The 6149-nt window shown below is 33.0% G+C and overlaps 2 protein-coding genes across 2 annotated transcripts in view; one reads left to right on the plus strand and one right to left on the minus strand.

Annotated features, from left to right (window-relative positions):
• The window catches only part of LOC132047160 (E2F transcription factor-like E2FF), a 55455-nt gene that overhangs the window by 42935 nt on the left and 6371 nt on the right, over positions 1–6149 (minus strand). The gene's annotated exons all lie outside the window — the stretch shown is intronic.
• LOC132047158 (uncharacterized) overlaps positions 1–6149 on the plus strand; it is a 42193-nt gene that overhangs the window by 32981 nt on the left and 3063 nt on the right. The window lies entirely within an intron of this gene.

Genomic DNA, 6149 nt, shown 5'->3' on the forward strand with positions numbered 1-6149 from the left:
TCTCCAAGCACGCTTATAAGGGTCATTTGCACGATTGGCCTTCAAAGGCACTGGTCTTTAATTTTTTTCCCTCAAATTGTTGGTCTTTAATTTTTGCTCGTCGCCTAATGCCTCGAGGTTCTGGGTTCGATCCTCAGTTCAGTCCAAAAAAAAAATAAATTCGCAAGACAGAGGTTTGTAGCAAAATTAAGCTTTAAGGCAAATCTCTGCCTTAAGGCCTAACTTTTCGGGCAAAAGCAAAGTTAGGCTTATTTAGGGCAGAGGCAAACTTTTGCCTTGCGATTTTTTTTTTAAATTTTTTTTATAATATTTAACTGAGCGGTGGTTCGCACCTGAAACTCATGAGTTTTAGGCGAAAGACAAAAATTAAAGATTTCAAAATCGAGGGACAAAAATTAAAGACCAGTGCCTTTGAAGGACATTCCACACAAAAAAAATGATAAATCTTTAGTAAATATGGGTCGTCTAATAAGCCATTTAGCAAAGGCAAACATGTTCTTGAGCCTTCCATCTCTATATTAGACGGAATTTAAAAATTAGTCCTCTCCCTATTGTTCAGTTGCTAAGATGATCTGTTAGTTCGTTGGCTCTGTTATTTTCAAAGTAAGAATACTGCAGTGAGCTAGATATTAGAATTGTTGCATATTGTAATTTCGAGAAAATGATCAAAATGGTCTCTAATGTAGGGGCTTTGGTTACATTTGGTCCTTAATGTATAAACATACAAGTAATAAAAACAATCGCTATTTTTGTTGTCAAAATACATTGAGTCCCTCGATATCTTTCAGGCAAACTTACAGGAATAGCTACCATAAGATTGGATGTAACCAACCGTAGCTACTATTCCAATATTACATTTCGTAGCTAATATTATGGCAAAATACGTATTCATTTTGGTGTATTTGGAAGTCTTCAAATACACGGATATGTGGCATGTAACGTGTATGATAAAAACAAATCCCTGGATATTAGGCACTAGTCATGCGTTTAATATGGAAGGTGAAATTAAATATTTTACAATCTCTTCCAAAGAAATTAGAATCCCATTAATCACACGTTTCTCCTTCTCTCTCTCTTATTCCTCTTAGTAACGTAAAATCATTCTTCAAAAACATTCAAAACACAGGGAACTTAAAAAACAGAGGTTTTGATGACACACAAGCAAATTTGGAGAAAATCTTTTACAAATCAAACTCACTGTACAAACAGTTGAAGTACCGCTTTTGGTGAGTTATGGTTTTGTGGTATTTGATTTTCGGTTTTATGTTTTATTATCTCCATTGTTATATTTTTATATTTTAGGCAGTGATTAGTTCATCCCTATGTGTAGTGCCGTCAGTTCATCAATATGATTAAATATACACAGACAGACGACTTCGTGTATGTTTTTTTGTGAATCAGAACTGGTTATCATTACTGTGTATTTGAACAAATGAAGAACTGATTATCATTACTGTGTATTTGAACAAATGAAGAGCTGATTTTAATGTGTATTTGAACAAAGGAAGGACTGATTTTCATGTATCTGAACACTGGTTTTGTATGTTTTGTTACAACTAATTGTGTATTTAAACAAATGAAGAACTGATTTTCATGTATTTGAACACTTTTGGGTATGTGCTGTTACACCTAGGTGTGTATTTCAACAAAGGAAGAACTGATTTTCATGTATCTGAACACCGTGTTGGTATGTTTTGTTACACCTAACTACATACATCTAACTACATACACAGACAGACGACTTCGTGTATGTTTTGAACGTTTTGTTACAGCTTTGTTTGAATGTTTTGTGAGCTTGTATTTGAACTAATGAAGAACTGATTATCATTACTGTGTATTTGAACAAATGGAGAGCTGATTATCATTAATGTGTATTTGAACAAATGAAGAACTGATTTTCATGTATTTGAACACTTTTGGGTATGTGCTGTTACACCTAGGTCTGTATTCGAACAAAGGAAGAACTGATTTTCATGTATTTGAACAATTTCTGGTTTTGTATGTTTTGTTACAATTAACTGTGTATTTTGAACAAATGAAAAACTGATTTTCATGTATCTGAACACTTGTTTGTATGTTTTGTTACAATTAACTGTGTATTTTTCAACAAATGAAGAACTGAATATCATGTATCTGAACACCTTTTTGGTATGTTTTGTTACACCTAACTACATACACCTAACTATATACAAAGATTTGAGTGTATGTGTATTGTCCTTACATATGTGTTACTGTATTTGATGCACCAATGAACTGCGTGTCCTGTCATACCCTATTTTAACCTAAGTCAAAATAGTTTACAACATCCGGGTAATTCCGGGGTTAATTTAAAGTTAAGAGTCGCCACCTAATTATTTATGGTGAATTAGGGCACCTAAGATTGATTAAAGTAATTATCTAAAGTTGATTTTATTTTAAAGTCTACGAAACCAAAAAGATCTAGGTAAGGATTCAACTAACCTAGAGGGAAGGTATTAGGCATCCTCTAAGTTCCATTAATAATGGTTAATCCGACCGGACTTAAAGTTAATTAGGCTAAGTGTTGAATATAAGATAAGTATGTATAGATGTTAGATATCAAATTGATGTTTTTTATTGTGAAAATCCATTTTAATAAAACCGGATAGTATTGAAATGATTTTTATAAACACAAAAGCTTCCTCTATGTTAAGTCAAATGTAGCCTCAAATGGGTGCCCTAAAAAAAAACATTTATATTTGAAGAAAGGCTGATTTGATTTATAAAATACTTTCTTTTGGCGTAAACATTTAACCAAACTTCAGCTCAAAGAATAAGATTTACGGAACACGTAGTTGATTAATTACCTGCTAAATTTTCCCTCTTCCTTTCTTTTTTTTAATCTAAATATCATGTTCTATGTAAAGTAGGAAATAATCTCTTGATACCTAAAGCAAAACCTTAAATGAAAATAGACTGTAAATTGTTGTAACTTAGGTCTCGAAAGATGGTCATAACGGTGTTGGTCACACAAAAAAAATACAAATAAAGATTAGCCACGCATGGGATTTTAAACACACTAATGGATAAGCGAAATGATATAAAATGCTAAGAAAAAGCCATTTTCGACTTGCACAAAGGGCGGAGATATCTCGTGATTTTCCTCTCAAGCAAAGTAAGAGCATAGACATTTTGATGCGTGGACTCCATAAGCAGCGTCGTTGAGTCTCAGAGTGAAACTCTTCGGCTCCAGTGTTCATGCGAAACAAAGTAAAAAAAAAAAGAAGGAAAAAGATTAGAACGAGAAGCAGATTTGGATATGAAAAATAAATAGACGAGATAAAACCATTAGAATGTGACCCGCAAATGTCTAACAAGATTCAAAGAGAAACAGGAAATGAAAAAATAGACTTTGGCTTCAATTAATAAATTAAACTCCAGAGAACTCAAAGTATTTTTTTTGTTTATCCTGTTCATTTTCGATCATTAAAGCAAGTATTTGTAACCTAATCTCTAAACTCCTAAACACCCATAGTGGTAAATATGGAACGTGAACTTAGATGAATTCCAGAGCCACATTGAACATTACAGATTGTCAAATTCAAGATTTAGCCTATGAACACATTGTTAAGAACTTGGTTTAACTTTAGTTTAACTACATTACTTAAATGCTCAAATCATTTTTCTAACTGAACTTAAATATAGAGATCACATCCTGAATACATGAAGGAAAATTCCCGACAAGTATCTAACGCTATATCTCAAACAGAGATAACACGTTTCTTATTCAGCAAAGTTCAAACATAGGAGGAGCATTTTGACGCCTAAAAAAACGACTACTAAGATGCATACTTATATGAATATTTCAGGACTCATCGAAATTTTAAGTCATGATCTTCCTACAACAGATTACGATATCGACGGAAAAGAAGGAAGAACAAGGTCGGGTATTACCTCTTGTGGGTGCAGTGAACGTGGTGTCGATGGCCTCGAATCTACTCTCTCGTTATGAACAAATCGAAACCTCGACGCAAACGAATCCTAAAGCTCCATCACAGCTAAAGTTTAACCGAGGTAGAAAGAACAACTCTAGGGATTAAAGACTCTTTTTCCGTTAGAAAAAAAAATGAGCAGATTGTATTTAATGGTGGTATTTCAAGATGTTTTTTTTTAAAAAAAAAAGTTTCCCTCGTTCCCCTTTCTTTTGCTGACTGCTTAAGGTCTCTTCTGTTTTTTTTTTAGCTCTCCTACTTCTCTTTTTTTTTTTTTTTTTTTCATGGAAACATTGGAGTCTTACTTTAAGACTCGACATCACACCGCGAGGTCTGGGACGTGCATCTACATCTTCAATCGCTCCTATCTCTCGCTCTCTCTCTCGAAACTCATACAAATAAAACCCGAAGAGAAGCGAGAGGAAATCCCAAGCATTCGGCTATACTTCTCCTTTAGTTATCTGTTATGAATGTTATACTTAATTACTTTTTAGTTGTTACCATGAATGCTTGATTGTTTGTTTTGGTGATTTGTTTGAAGTTTGAAGCATGCTGAAGCTAGTTGATCTTGATCTAGACACATATGAAAACATCTAATTATTAATCAAGGCATTTGTCACATAGTATCATAACACCTAAGTTTACAAAGTATCTACTCATTCTATCATATGGAACATAGTATTTAGATATAAAGTTTTTTTTTTAAACCCATACCTAATCTAGAGTAGGAACGGATGTTTCTAACATAATGAGGTTTAAAGTTTCACTTCTATTATCCTGAGGTTGTCCAAAAAGAAATATCTTACACTGTTTTTTTTTTCTATGCCAAAAAGGAGCTACAAGCTAAAAGTTTGAAACTTTTCAAAGCCTTATTTGGTTTCTTTACCAAAATATTTTCCTTCCTTTTAAGTTTTGATGTGAATCAATTTTGGTCAGATCCAGTGTCCCAATTCAAACGTTATCTCTGTATTCTTCAGTCTATTCTTAATCAATTCTCTACGAGAGCATAAAAAGAGTAGCTATTTTATTTTCAAAAATGAATTGAATAACTTCTTAAGTTAATATATTATTTTGTCTTGTATTCATATCCTTAATATCCCTTTTTTATATGACAAATGGCACCCATGAAACCATTTTACTAGCCTTAATTAAATATTTAAGTCCGGTCGGTTAACCATTGTTAATGGATCTTAAAGGATGCTTAATACCTTCCCTTTAGATTAGTTGAACCCTTACCTAGAATCTTTAAGTTTCGTAGACTTTAAAACGGAGTAACTTTAAATAATTACTTTAATCAACTTTAGGTGTCCTAATTCACCATAAATAATTAGGTGGCGACTCGTTAATTTTAATTAACCGCAGAATTACCGGAATGTTGTAAACCATTTTGACTTCGGTTGAAATGGGGTATAACATGTCCAATAATACGCATATATTCAAATCTTTGTGTCATAATTTGTATATATTTTGTATGTGTTGATTTTATCCATTGTTAGTTGTTTTCTAGAATAATCCCATATTTTATTTGATAATCTATTTCAGGAGGTTACCAAGCATATTGAATTCGGTTGCAGGAAAATGTCATCTATATCTTCGTTAATTAGACACTGTGGTACTTGGAATAATGAGAACCGTTATGTGAATTTCAAAATCGATGCTATTGTTTTCAAAGAGTATTCAACATATATGGATTTGTTCTGAATAATTGCAACACGGTTGAAGTTAGACACGTCCGAACGAAATATACATCAAATACATGGTGGAGGGTAGTGATATGCCAATGGAAATACACAATGATATGGGGGTCAGAGTTTACGTGGATTTGAAGAAAGAGAATAAACAGTTAGCAATCTATCCTTTGTGCATAACTAGTAATGATAAAAGCCTTGACAAGTGTGTATCTGATGATTGTATTCAGGGAAGATTTTTGCCAACTTGGATACACAAGTCGCCCGATTCTATGAAAATCGGGTGTGTAGACTTTGCGTCTTGAAGTTATATCAAGGATATTCTTTGTGTTTGAAAAAGACACCAATCTAATTATCGAAGACAAAAACCAAAAAGAGGTTGTTGTTGATCAAGTCTACAAGGACAAAAATACATTAAAGGTTTGTGATGGCAAATTATGCAATTTAACATAGGTTCAATTTTCGCTAAGGTCTAAAGAAAGGACGGTCAAAAAACCCCTATAATGTTTGT

Source organism: Lycium ferocissimum, chromosome 2 (genome assembly GCF_029784015.1).
Source record: "Lycium ferocissimum isolate CSIRO_LF1 chromosome 2, AGI_CSIRO_Lferr_CH_V1, whole genome shotgun sequence".
NCBI classification, from domain to species: domain Eukaryota; kingdom Viridiplantae; phylum Streptophyta; class Magnoliopsida; order Solanales; family Solanaceae; genus Lycium; species Lycium ferocissimum.